A 13,759-nucleotide genomic window follows, 5' to 3' on the forward strand; every position below is an offset into this window, starting at 1 on the left:
GGGGCTGCTGGGGCTACTGCTGGGGCTACTGCTGGGGCTACTGCTGGGGCTGCTGCTGCTGCTGCTGGGGCTGCTGCTGGGGCTGCTGCTGCTGCTGGGGCTGCTGCTGGGGCTGCTGCTGGGGCTGCTGCTGGGGCTGCTGCTGGGGCTGCTGCTGCTGCTGCTGCTGCTGGGGCTGCTGCTGGGGCTGCTGCTGCTGCTGGGGCTGCTGCTGGGGCTACTGCTGCTGCTGGGGCTGCTGCTGGGGCTGCTGCTGCTGCTGCTGCTGCTGCTGCGGCTGCTGGGGCTGCTGCTGCTGCTGCGGCTTTTGCAAAGCTACAGCTAAACTTTCATCATGGGGCCCTCCTGCAAAATACGAGAATAGTTTTTTTTCCCCTTTTTATTTTTTCATTCAAAGGTTTTATTTGATCTCGAGTCGAAGCTTTCGCGACTCGCCCAGGCATCCCCCCTCCCCCCTCCCCCCTCCCCCTCCCCCGCCCCCGCCCCCGCTACTTCTCCATTCAAAGCTTTCGTCACTGCAAGGGAGTTCACCTTCCGGGTTCTTCCGGTAAAAGTCAACCAGCGCGCGGAGCGCGGTGTAAAGCAACGCTCCCGTTCTAGCGCGAGAGATATGTCACTTAATTTCCATTCTGCGTGACTTCACCGTAGAGGGAGAGCCGGGAGGACGGATCCCCGCTACCGTCTGGTTCCCTCGGCAAATGGTCGTCGGCGTGGGGGATCTGTCCCACCTGGGGGAGGGGGGGGGGCGATCGCTCGTGTGGCGTTGGAAACGCCGTTTGGGCCGCGTCTGGTTTTTTTTTGCCCTTGCTGGGCCTCCAGGCGTCTCCGGGAGGGGGCGGCTGTGGCTGTCGCAGGTGGTGGTGGTGGTGGTGGCACGCAGCAGCAGCAGCAGCAGCGGGGGGGGGGGGGGGGAGGGGGGGAAGGGTCCCGGTCGTCATCGCCGTGTGGGAATCCGCGGCTGATGCCAACGTTGCCTTGGGCGTGCACATTTCTAAAATGTGGATGGGGGAGGATCCCCACTCACACCCACCCACCCCCCCCCCGAGAAAGATCCACGTGATCATGGGGGGGAGAGAGAGAGAGAGAGAGGGAGGGAAACAGACAGACTCCAAATACAGCAGCAGCAGGCATCGTTAGAGTCTGGGATCGAACCCACAAACCTCCTGTGTACCAGGCGAGGTAGTGAACATCTCATCCGTGGTCGTGATCGAACCCACGGCCTCCTGTGTACCAGGCGAGGTAGTGAACATCTCATCCGTGGTCGTGATCGAACCCACGACCTCCTGCGCGCCAGGCGAGGTAGTCAACATCTCATCCGGGGTCGGGATCGAACCCACGACCTCCTGTGTACCAGGCGAGGTAGTTAACAACTCATCCGGGGTCGGGATCGAACCCACGACCTCCTGTGTACCAGGCGAGGTAGTTAACAACTCATCCGGGGTCGGGATCGAACCCACGACCTCCTGTATACCAGGCGAGGTAGTGAACATCTCATCAGGGGTCGGGATCGAACCCACGCCCTCCTTAACATCTCATCCGGGGTCGGGATCGTACCCACGACCTCCTGTATACCAGGCGAGGTAGTCAACATCTCATCACGGTCAGGATTGAACCCACGACCTCCTGTGTACCAGGCGAGGTAGTCAACATCTCATCCGGGGTCGGGACCCACGACCTCCTGTGCGCCAGGCGAGGTAGTCAACATCTCATCCGGGGTCGGGATAGAACCCACGACCTCCTGTACACCAGGCGAGGTAGTTAACATATCCCTAGCCACTGTGATGATGATGATGACAGAGAGAGACGCAGACTCCAAATGCGCAGTTGCAGGTGCTGGGCGAAGTAGTCAACATCTCATCCGGGATCGTGCTCGAACCCATGACCTCCTGCGTGCCAGGCGAGGTAATCAACATCTCGTCAGAGTCGTGATAGAACCCACGACCTCCTGCGTGCTAGGCGAGGTAATCAACATCTCGTCAGAGTCGTGATAGAACCCACGACCTCCTGCGTGCCAGGCGAGGTAGTCAACATCTGGTTAGGGTCGGGATCGAACCCACGACCTCCTGTGTACCAGGCGAGGTAGTCAACATCTCATCCGGGGTCGGGATCGAACCCACGACCTCCTGCGTGCCAGGCGAGGTAGTCAACATCTCATCCGGGATCGTGATCGAACCCACGACCTCCTGCGTGCCAGGCGAGGTAATCAACATCTCGTCAGAGTCGTGATAGAACCCACGACCTCCTGCGTGCTAGGCGAGGTAATCAACATCTCGTCAGAGTCGTGATAGAACCCACGACCTCCTGCGTGCTAGGCGAGGTAATCAACATCTCGTCAGAGTCGTGATAGAACCCACGACCTCCTGCGTGCCAGGCGAGGTAGTCAACATCTGGTTAGGGTCGGGATCGAACCCACGACCTCCTGTGTACCAGGCGAGGTAGTCAACATCTCATCCGGGGTCGGGATCGAACCCACAACCTCCTGCGTGCCAGGCGAGGTAGTCAACATCTCATCCGGGATCGTGATCGAACCCACGACCTCCTGCGTGCCAGGCGAGGTAATCAACATCTCGTCAGAGTCGTGATAGAACCCACGACCTCCTGCGTGCCAGGCGAGGTAGTCAACATCTCGTTAGGGTCGGGATCGAACCCACGACCTCCTGTGTACCAGGCGAGGTAGTTAACATCTCATCCGGGATCGGGATCGAACCCACGACCTCCTGCGTGCCAGGCGAGGTAATCAACATCTCGTCAGAGTCGTGATAGAACCCACGACCTCCTGTGTACCAGGCGAGGTAGTCAACATCTCGTTAGGGTCGGGATCGAACCCACGACTTTCTGCGTACCAGGCGAGGTAGTCAACATCTCATCAGGGTCGTGATCGAACCCACGACCTCCTGCGTGCCAAGCGAGGTAGTCAACATCTCGTCAGGGTCGTGATCGAACCCACAAACCTCCTGTGTACCAGGCGAGGTAGTCAACATCTCATCCGGGATCGGGATCGAACCCACGACCTCCTGTGTACCAGGCGAGGTAGTCAACATCTCATCCGGGGTCGGGATCGAACCCACGACTTTCTGTGTACCAGGCGAGGTAGTCAACATCTCCCCAGCCCCCGTGGCGACCTGCAACTCGCTACTTTACAATGCAGCGCTGTCTGCGAGCTACCCCGGGGAGGGAGGGATGGAGGGATGGAGGGATGGCTGGAGGAGCTTTGTGTTTTAGTCAGTAGGGGGGACGGATTCAAACTTCCCCGGTCAGCCTGGTTGGTGGTGCAGTGGCCGCGCGTTCCAGGCGGGTTCGGGTAAAATCGGTTTGACCAGGAGAGCGAATCCACCGTGCTCACCGTATCTCTCTACCCCCATCTCTCTCTCTCCCTCTCTCTCCCCCTATGTCACTTCTCTCCCCTATCTCTCCCCTATCTCTCCCCTATCTCTCCCCTAGCTCTCCCCTAGCTCTCCCCTAGCTCTCCCCTATCTCTCCCCTAGCTCTCCCCTATCTCTCCCCTATCTCTCCCCTAGCTCTCCCCTAGCTCTCCCCTATCTCTCCCCTAGCTCTCCCCTATCTCTCCCCTATCTCTCCCCTAGCTCTCCCCTAGCTCTCCCCTATCTCTCCCCTAGCTCTCCCCTATCTCTCCTCTATCTCTCCCTCTCTCTCTTTTGTTTTACGATAAGAGGAGAAACGAGGAAGATGCTCGGTGTAGTCGGCACTTGGCTCCGTTCATCATTTTCGTGTTTTTTTTTAATGCTTTGCTTTATGTAAACCACTCCCCCACACACTCCTCCCTCCCTCCCCCCTTTTTTAAATGAAAGATTTAACAAAAGATTTCACGCTCTGCTCTCCTTTACCCCTTTCCCTCTCTCTCTACCCCCCCTCTCTACCCCCCTCTCTCCCTACCCCCTCTCTCTCTACCCCCCTCTCTCTACCCCCTCTCTGCCCCCCTCTCTCTACCCCCTCTCTACCCCTCTCTCTCCCTACCCCCTCTTTCTCTACCCCCTCTCTACCCCCCCTCTCCCTACCCCCTCTCTACCCCCTCTCTACCCCCCTCTCTGCCCCCCCCCCTCTCTCTCCCTACCCCCTCTCTTCCTACTCCATGTCACTGTCTCTCGCTCTCTCTCCTCTCTGTCTCTCTGTCTCTCGCTCTCTCGTCTCTCTGTCTCTCTGTCTCTCGCTCTCTCTCTCCTCTCTGTCTCTCTGTCTCTCTGTCTCTCGCTCTCTCTCTCCTCTCTGTCTCTCTGTCTCTCTGTCTCTCGCTCTCTCTCTCCTCTCTGTCTCTCTGTCTCTCTGTCTCTCCTCTCTGTCTCTCTGGCTCTCTCGCTCTCTCGCTCTGTCTCTCTGTCTCTCTCGCTCTCTCTCTGTCTCTGTCTCTCTCTCCTCTCTGTCTCTCTGTCTCTCGCTCTCTCTCCTCTCTGTCTCTGTCTCTCGCTCTCTCGTCTCTCTGTCTCTCTGTCTCTCGCTCTCTCTCTCCTCTCTGTCTCTCTGTCTCTCTGTCTCTCGCTCTCTCTCTCCTCTCTGTCTCTCTGTCTCTCGCTCTCTCTCTCCTCTCTGTCTCTCTGTCTCTCGCTCTCTCTCTCCTCTCTGTCTCTCTGTCTCTCTGTCTCTCCTCTCTGTCTCTCTGGCTCTCTCGCTCTCTCGCTCTCTCGCTCTGTCTCTCTGTCTCTCTCGCTCTCTCTCTGTCTCTGTCTCTCTCTCCTCTCTGTCTCTCTGTCTCTCTGTCTCTCGCTCTCTCTCCTCTCTGTCTCTGTCTCTCGCTCTCTCTCCTCTCTGTCTCTCTGTCTCTCGTTCTCTCTCTGTCTCTCTGTCTCTTTGTCTCTCTGCTGCGGCAGCTCCCAGCGACTCTCGACGTTGTTGAGCCACCGCTGCGTTTTACACCGGCGGCGTGGTGGTGGTGGTGGTGGTGGTTTTCGTGTGTGTGTGTGTTTGTTTGGTATGTGTGAGTGTGTTGAGTGTGAGAGTGTGAGTGGTATGTGAGAGTGTGAGTGGTATGTGAGAGTGTGTTTAGTATGTGTGAGTGTGTGAGTGGTATGTGTGAGAGTGTTTGGTATGTGTGAGAGTGTGTTTAGTGTGTGTGAGTGTGTTTGTTTGGTATGTGTGAGTGGTATGTGTGAGAGTGTTTAGTGTGAGTGGTATGTGTGAGTGTGTGTGTGTGTTTAGTATGTGTGAGAGTGTTTAGTGAGTGTGAGTGGTATGTGTGAGAGTGTTTAGTGAGTGTGAGTGGTATGTGTGAGAGTGTTTAGTGTGTGTGAGTGGTGTGTGTGAGTGTGTTTAGTGTGTGTGAGTGGTATGTGTGTGTGTGTTTGGTATGTGTGAGTGGTATGTGTGAGTGTGTTTGGTATGTGTGTGAGAGTGTGAGTGGTATGTGTGAGAGTGTGTTTAGTATGTGTGAGAGTGTGTTTAGTATGTGTGAGTGTGTGAGAGTGTGAGTGGTATGTGTGTTTAGTGTGTTTAGTGTGTGTGAGTGTGTGAGTGGTATGTGTGAGTGGTATGTGTGAGCGTGTGTTTAGTATGTGTGAGTGTGTCTTTGGAGTGTGAGAGTGTGATAGTGTGTTTGGTATGTGTGAGTGTGTGTGAGAGTGTGAGTTTGGCATGTATGAGTGTGTGTTTGGCATGTGTGTGAGTGTGTTTGGTATGTGTGAGTGTGTTTCGGTATGTGTGAGTGTGTGTTTGATGCGTGAGAGTGTGTTTGGTATGTGTGAGTGTGTGTTTGGTATGTGTGAGTGTGTGAGTGTGTGTGATAGGGGGTGTTTGGTGTGGGTGTTGTGTGGGGGGGTGTTTGGTGTGGGTGTTGTGTGGGTGTTTGGTGTGGGTGTTGTGTGGGTGTTGTGTGGGTGTGTGTTTGGTGTGGGTGTTGTGTGGGTGGGTGTTTGGTCTGGGTGTTGTGTGGGTGGGTGTTTGGTATGTGTGAGTGTGTGTGATAGGGGGTGTTTGGTGTGGGTGTTGTGTGGGTGTGTGTTTGGTGTGGGTGTTGTGTGGGTGTGTGTTTGGTGTGGGTGTTGTGTGGGTGGGTGTTTGGTCTGGGTGTTGTGTGGGTGGGTGTTTGGTATGTGTGAGTGTGTGAGTGTGTGTGATAGGGGGTGTTTGGCGTGGGTGTTGTGTGGGTGTGTGTTTGGTGTGGGTGTTGTGTGGGTGTGTGTTTGGTGTGGGTGTGTGTTTGGTGTGGGTGTTGTGTGGGTGTTGTGTGGGTGTGTGTTTGGTCTGGGTGTGTGTTTGGTGTGGGTGTTGTGTGGGTGTGTGTTTGGTGTGGGTGTTGTGTGGGTGTGTGTTTGGTGTGGGTGTTGTGTGGGTGTGTGTTTGGTGTGGGTGTTGTGTGGGTGTGTGTTTGGTGTGGGTGTTGTGTGGGTGTGTGTTTGGTCTGGGTGTTGTGTGGGTGTGTGTTTGGTCTGGGTGTTGTGTGGGTGTGTGTTTGGTCTGGGTGTTGTGTGGGTGAGTGTTTGGTCTGGGTGTTGTGTGTGTTTGGCGTGGGTGTTGTGTGGGTGTGTGTTTGGTCTGGGTGTTGTGTGGGTGTGTGTTTGGTCTGGGTGTTGTGTGGGTGTGTGTTTGGTCTGGGTGTTGTGTGGGTGTGTGTTTGGCGTGGGTGTTGTGTGGGTGTGTGTTTGGCGTGGGTGTTGTGTGGGTGTGTGTTTGGCGTGGGTGTTGTGTGGGTGTGTGTTTGGCGTGGGTGTTGTGTGGGTGTGTGTTTGGTCTGGGTGTTGTGTGGGTGTTGTGTGGGTGTTGTGTGGGTGTTTGGTGTGGGTGTTTTGTGTGGGTGTTGTTTGATGTGGGTGTTGTGTGTTGTGTGTTTGGTATGTGTGGTGTGTGGGTGTGTATTTGGTATATGTGTTGTGTGGGTGTGTGTGTTTGGTATGTATGTGTGTGTGTATGTGTGTGTGTATAGTGGGGAGCGATAGTGGAGCGGTTAGCGCTCTGCGCTATGAACCTTGCGACCCGGGTTCGATTCCCGCTCACGGCCAACACCACCACGTGACGATTATCTGAACCGGTCCCGGGCCTCCCCTAGGTCGACTCAGCCTCAAATGAGTACCTGGTGCGGCGTGTAAACATTGCCACTTGGGAGACAAAGGCGGTCGGGCGTGGTGCTGGCCACCCACCCCGTCGTGTACCGTTCCGGCCTTCATAGGTGCTCGCTAACAGCACTTGCCCCTAAAGTCTGTTAAGGCTATATGGGGGATCTTTGTTTGGTATGTGTGTTGTGTGGGTGTGTGTGTTTGGTGTGTGTGTGTGGTATTGTTTGGTATGGGTGTGTGTGTGGTATGTGTTTGGTATGTGTGTATTTGTGGTATGTGTGTTGCATGGGTGTGTATGTGTGTGTGTTTGGTACAGTGAGGGGAAAAAAGTATTTGATCCCCTGCTGATTTTGTACGTTTGCCCACTGACAAAGAAATTATCAGTCTATAATTTTAATGGTAGGTTTATTTGAACAGTGAGAGACAGAATAACAACAAAAAAATCCAGAAAAACGCATGTCAAAAATGTTATACATTGATTTACATTTTAATGAGGGAAATAAGTATTTGACCCCTCTGCAAAACATGACTTAGTACTTGGTGGCAAAACCCTTGTTGGCAATCACAGAGGTCAGACGTTTCTTGTAGTTGGCCACCAGGTTTGCACACATCTCAGGAGGGATTTTGTCCCACTCCTCTTTGCAGATCTTCTCCAAGTCATTAAGGTTTCGAGGCTGACGTCTGGCAACTCGAACCTTCAGCTCCCTCCACAGATTTTCTATGGGATTAAGGTCTGGAGACTGGCTAGGCCACTCCAGAACCTTAATGTGCTTATTCTTGAGCCACTCCTTTGTTGCCTTGGCCGTGTGTTCTGGGTCATTGTCATGCTGGAATACCCATCCATGACCCATTTTCAATGCCCTGGCTGAGGGAAGGAGGTTCTCACCCAAGATTTGACGGTACATGGCCCCGTCCATCTTCCCTTTGATGCGGTGAAGTTGTCCTGTCCCCTTAGCAGAAATACACCCCCAAAGCATAATGTTTCCACCTCCATGTTTGACGGTGGGGGATGGTGTTCTCGGGGTCATAGGCAGCATTCCTTCTCCTCCAAACACGGCGAGTTGAGTTGATGCCAAAGAGCTCCATTTTGGTCTCATCTGACCACAACACTTTCACCCAGTTGTCCTCTGAATCATTCAGATGTTCATTGGCAAACTTCAGACGGGCATGTATGTGTGCTTTCTTGAGCAGGGGGACTTTGCGGGCGCTGCAGGATTTCAGTCCTTCACGGCGTAGTGTGTTACCAATTGTTTTCTTGGTGACTATGGTCCCAGCTGCCTTGAGATCATTGACAAGATCCTCCCGTGTAGGTCTGGGCTGATTCATCACTGTTCTCATGATCATTGCAACTGCACGAGGTGAGATCTTGCATGGAGCCCCAGGCCGAGGGAGATTGACAGTTTTGTGTTTCTTCCATTTGCGAATAATCACACCAACTGTTGTCACCTTCTCACCAAGCCGCTTGGCAATGGTCTTGTAGCCCATTCCAGCCTTGTGTAGGCCTACAATCTTGTCCCTGACATCCTTGGAGAGCTCTTTGGTCTTGGCCATGGTGGAGAGTTTGGAATCTGATTGATTGATTGCTTCTGTGGACAGTTGTCTTTTATACAGGTAACAAGCTGAGATTAGGAGCACTCCCTTTTAAGAGTGTGCTCCTAATCTCAGCTCATTACCTGTATAAAAGACACCTGGGAGCCAGAAATCTTTCTGATTGAGAGGGGGTCAAATACTTATTTCCCTCATTAAAATGCCAATCAAATTATAACATTTTTGACATGCGTTTTTTCGGATTTTTTTGGTTCTGTCTCTCACTGTTCAAATAAACCTACCATTAAAATTATAGACTGATCATTTCTTTGTCAGTGGGCAAACGTACAAAATCAGCAGAGGATCAGATACTTTTTTCCCCTCACTGTATGTGTGTTGTGTGCGTGTGTGTGTGTGCCGGAAGGGCAACGCTGTCATGGACAGTGCTGTGGGGGGGAGGGCCAATTCCGATTGGCCTCCACCTCATGGCGTCTGTGACCACCACAGTGGCAAAATGGGGGCTCTGCACGGGTGCGAGGGGCTGGTAACCACTCCACCTTCAATTAATTACCACTAAAGCATGACTGAAATATCTAATTAATAAGCTTGTGCCAGAGGCCCCGGGGGGCCAGGCGTCTATGACGTCTCCTGGCCAAACCCCATCTGGCGGAGCCAGGAGATTGAATCTTTACCCTCGGGGCTCCTCCAGAAACAACGACAAGCCACTTGGAATGTTTGAACGCTCACTGTGGAGGGGAGGCTGCCACTCCTCTGTCGGGACCTGGACCGGTTCTGCCTGGATCTCTGTGGCATTCAGGAGGTTCGGTGGACCGGCTCTGGCTCCTGCCACCATGAGGGATGGACAGTCCTCTACTCGGGGCAGGAGACTGCCAAACAACAGGGTGTGGCTCTTCTTCTGAACAAAAGAATGATGGGGGCGTGGGAGCGTGGCGGTGAGGTGTGGGAAGCTGTAGGCCCCAGGCTACTTTGGGCTCGCCTTCCCATCAACCGGAGGCGAGGAGTGGTGGTCGTGGTTACTTATGCCCCCACCGAAGACGAACATCCGTGGAGGGATGCAGGCAAGGTCGATGAGTCAGATGCCTTCTATGACCTCCTGTCACAGGTGCTGGCTAAAGTGGCCCCTCGGGATAGTCATCTTGTTGGGTGACTTCAATGCCCGAGTTGGTCATGATGCTGGCACCTGGTCTGGAGTGATTGGAAGGCATGGGCCAGATCAGCTCAATAACAACGGTAGGAGGCTGCTAGATTTTTGTGCAGCCCATGGGCTTGTAATTACCAACACGCTGTTCCGGCATCGGCGCATCCACACAACATCATGGATGCATGCCTGGTCCAAGCAAGAACATCTGCTGGACTACATAGTGACGGACCAGCGGATGCGAGCCCATGTCCTTGACACCAGGACCTACCGTGGAGCTGATCTGCCCTCTGACCATCGACTAATCATCTGTAAGATGCGCCTGCCATTCTTCCACTCCGGTGGTGGGTGTACAAGCAGGACCCCATTTCAACCTAAAGTGGCCTGGTCTCAGCTGATGAAAGTTGCAAGCGAGAATTTTGTCATCGCTTGCGGCTGGGGTTGGCATCGTCCCCCACTCCTCCTGATGTCGAGGGTAAATGGGCGAGGTTTAGGACTGACTCATGCAGCTGCAATGGCTGCTTTGGGTACGCGGTCCAGACCTCCCCAGAGACCCTGGCTGACAGGAGGTGGTTAGGATGGTTGAGAAAAAGCGACAGGCCCACTGTCATCGGTTACAGAATCCCACGTCAGAAAATGAGGAGGCTTACCGCAGCTTTCGCTCGGAGGTTCGGAGAGCCGTGAGGCGCTGCAAGGATGGGTGGTGGTCGTGGGTTGCTGAGGAGATGGAGTCTGCCTCAGTGGCCCGCGATCACAAATCTCTATTTAACTCCATCAAAAAAGTAACCTGCAGCGCCACACCTATTACCATCATTAGGGGAAAAAACGGTGATCCAATCTCCGACCCCCAGCAACAGGTTTGCAGATTTGCTTAGCATTTCTGTGAGGTCCTGGGGGAGGGGATATCCCTCAGCCAGGAAAACATCATGGCACAAAGTGGGGATGACCCTGCTGAGGCTGCGGTGCCTCAAATATTGTAAGAAGAAGTCACCCCCTGTGAGTGGCTGGCTGAGGTGCCATCTATTGAGGAAGTACTGAAGGCGATCCAGAGTCTGAGACCAGGAAAGGCACCGGGTAGAGACGATCTCCCAAGCGAGATGCTGAGGGAGGGTGGCATTTGTACACAGACTGCCCTGTATGACATCATAACAGCAATCTGGACCACTGGACGGGTTCCGCAGGATTAGAAGGATGCCCTGGTGGTCTCCCTCTTTAAGAAGGGGGACCGCACAGACTGTAACAACTACAGGGGCATCTCACTCCTCAGTGTGCCGGGAAAGGTCCTGGCAAGGATTATTCAACATCGTCTTGCCAGGCACGCCGAGGAGAGGCTTTTGGAGCCCCAATGCGGTTTCAGGAAAGGGCGGTCCTGCACAGATGCCATATTTTCTCTCCGTCTGCTACAGCAGAGGTGTAGGGAATTCCAACAAAACCTACATCTCTGCTTTATTGACCTGGTCAAGGCCTATGATACCATCAGTAGGCCTGGTCTCTGGGTTGTTCTTCGTGCTTTTGGAGTACCTGACCCTCTGCTCACGATCATTAAGGACCTTCATGATGGTGAGCGGGCCCGGGTAAAACTATGTGGCCGGGAGTCGGAGCCATTCCCTGTACACCTTGGGGTGCGACAGGGATGTCCTCTGGCTCCCACATTATTTAACATCTATTTTGACCACGTAGTTCGTGAAGCCTTCAATAGCTGTACCGGGGGAATCTCCATATGGTACAGATATAATGGGAGGCTGATCGATGCCCGGGTGCGGTCAAGGGATGGCTCCCTATTGCTCAACCACGTTATGTATGCCGATGATTTGTTAATAGCTGCTCATTCAGAGGAGTTGGAGACGCTACTGCTAAGACTGGAGCGTGCCACTAAGAGATGGGGCCTTACCATCAGCCCCACCAAAACTAAGCACCTGCCTGGGTATTTTGTACCATCGGACACTCCACCCCCACAACTCCCAATCGGTGATGGGGCAGTTGTGGAGAGAGTGGAGAGTTTCCCATACCTCGGCTGTATGCTCATGACCGGCTCCAGTTTAACAGCAGAGGTCTCACTCCGAATTAGTCGAGCGGCAATATCTTTTCATCGGTTGCGATAACGCTTTGTGGAAGCTACCTGGTCTGTCGCTCCGCACTAAGCTTCAGGTCTTCTTGGCCACGGTCATTCCCTCCCTTTTCTACGCTTGCAAAACGTGGACCCCCCTAATGGAACATCTTCGCCGGTTAGAAACATTTAGGCTAGCCTGCCTACGATCCATCCTGGGTTTAACCAGGCTGGATTGTGTGAGGAGCTCACAAATTCTTGAAAGATCTGGGCAAGGTCCCATCGGTGAGCTCCGGCGGAGAAGGCTGCGATGGCTGGGTCATGTAGCCTGCATGCCCAGCCACCGCATGCCGAAACAGCTTTTGTTCGGCCGGATCGAGGAGGCTAAACGGGCACGGCACGGTCTAGAGAAGAGATGGAGTGATGTGGTACGGGAGGACGTGGAGCTGAGTGGACTTGCTGATGACTGGTACCAGCGGTGTCAAGATCGGCCTCTGTGGAGGAGGCTCGTGAAGGACGCTACTGGGCAGTTGGAGGCAGTCGCCCTCCAACAACAACGGAGGGCGGAGGAGCGACGCTCACAACAACGAGCGGAGCGCCGGGTGGCTAAAGCACAGCAGGTTGGCACAGTAGGGGGCACAGGTGGTGCATCAGCCAGTCATCTCAGTCAGTCGACCCGTGGCATCTGGGTCTGCCCCGTGACCTCCTGCCAGCGGGCGTTCGACACTTCACGTTGCCTCAAGGTGCACATGGCCTGGCACAAGCGTCGTGGTGACGTCACCGCTAATTTGTGGCGAATGGCGGTTGTTGTTGTCTCTGTGTGTCTCTGTGTGTCTCTGTGTGTGTGTGTCTGTGTGTGTGTGTCTCTGTGTGTGTGTGTCTCTGTGTGTGTGTCTCTGTGTGTCTCTGTGTGTGTGTCTCCACCAGGCCTGCGTATGCACGGCGAGGCGGTGTGCCAGCTGCCGTGCGTGGCGCTGGTGCACGTGTAGCTCAGTGTGTGTGTCTGTGTGTGTCTGTGTGTGTAACTGTCTCTGTGTGTGTCTCTGTGTGTCTGTGTGTGTGTCTCTGTGTGTCTGTGTGTGTGTCTCTGTGTGTCTCTGTGTGTCTGTGTGTGTGTCTGTTGTGTGTCTGTTGTGTGTATCTCTGTGTGTGTATCACTGTGTGTATGTCTCTGTGTGTGTGTCTCTGTATGTGTAACTGTGTGTGTGTAACTGTGTGTATCTCTGTGTTTGTAACTGTGTGTGCATCTTCACCAGGCCTGCGCATGCACGGCGAGGCGGTGTGCCAGCTGGTGCACGTGTAGCTCAGTGTGTGTGTGTGTAACTGTGTGTGTGTGTGTGTGTCTCTGTGTGTGTCTCTGTGTGTGTAACTGTGTGTCTCTGTGTGTGTAACTGTGTGTAACTGTGTGTCTCTGTGTGTCTTTGTGTGTGTCTGTGTGTCTTTGTGTGTGTCTGTGTGTGTCTGTGTGTGTCTGTGTGTGTCTCTGTGTGTGTGTCTCTGTGTGTGTAACTGTGTGTGTGTGTCTCTGTGTGTGTAACTGTGTGTGTCTCTGTGCGTGTGTGTCTCTGTGTGTGTAACTGTGTGTGTGTGTCTCTGTGTGTGTAACTGTATGTGTCTCTGTGCGTGTGTGTCTCTGTGTGTGCGTCTCCGCCAGGCCTGCGCATGCACGGCGAGGCGGTGTGCCAGCTGCCGTGCGTGGCGCTGGTGCACGTGTAGCTCAGTGTGTGTGTCTGTGTGTCTTTGTGTGTGTCTCTGTGTGTCTTTGTGTGTGTCTCTGTGTGTGTAGCTCAGTGTGTGTGTCTGTGTGTGTGTCTCTGTGTGTGTAACTGTGTGTGTGTATCTCTGTGTGTGTCTCTGTGTGTCTGTGTGTGTGTAACTGTGTGTCTCTGTGTGTAACTGTGTGTAACTGTGTGTCTGTGTGTCTGTGTGTGTGTAACTGTGTGTCTGTTGTGTGTCTGTTGTGTGTATCTCTGTGTGTGTATCACTGTGTGTATGTCTCTGTGTGTGTGTCTCTGTGTGTGTGTC

The 13,759-nt window shown here is 53.9% G+C and overlaps 2 protein-coding genes across 2 annotated transcripts in view; both read left to right on the plus strand.

The window, feature by feature from the left end:
* The window catches only part of LOC142907164 (uncharacterized), a 198,912-nt gene that overhangs the window by 113,103 nt on the left and 72,050 nt on the right, over positions 1-13,759 (plus strand). The gene's annotated exons all lie outside the window — the stretch shown is intronic.
* LOC116937615 (beta-citrylglutamate synthase B-like) overlaps positions 1-13,759 on the plus strand; it is an 82,317-nt gene that overhangs the window by 30,185 nt on the left and 38,373 nt on the right. The gene's annotated exons all lie outside the window — the stretch shown is intronic.

Source organism: Petromyzon marinus, chromosome 75, assembly GCF_048934315.1.
Source record: "Petromyzon marinus isolate PM22_M1 ecotype Great Lakes invasive population chromosome 75, UKy_Petmar_22M1.pri1.0, whole genome shotgun sequence".
In the NCBI taxonomy this organism is placed as follows: domain Eukaryota; kingdom Metazoa; phylum Chordata; class Hyperoartia; order Petromyzontiformes; family Petromyzontidae; genus Petromyzon; species Petromyzon marinus.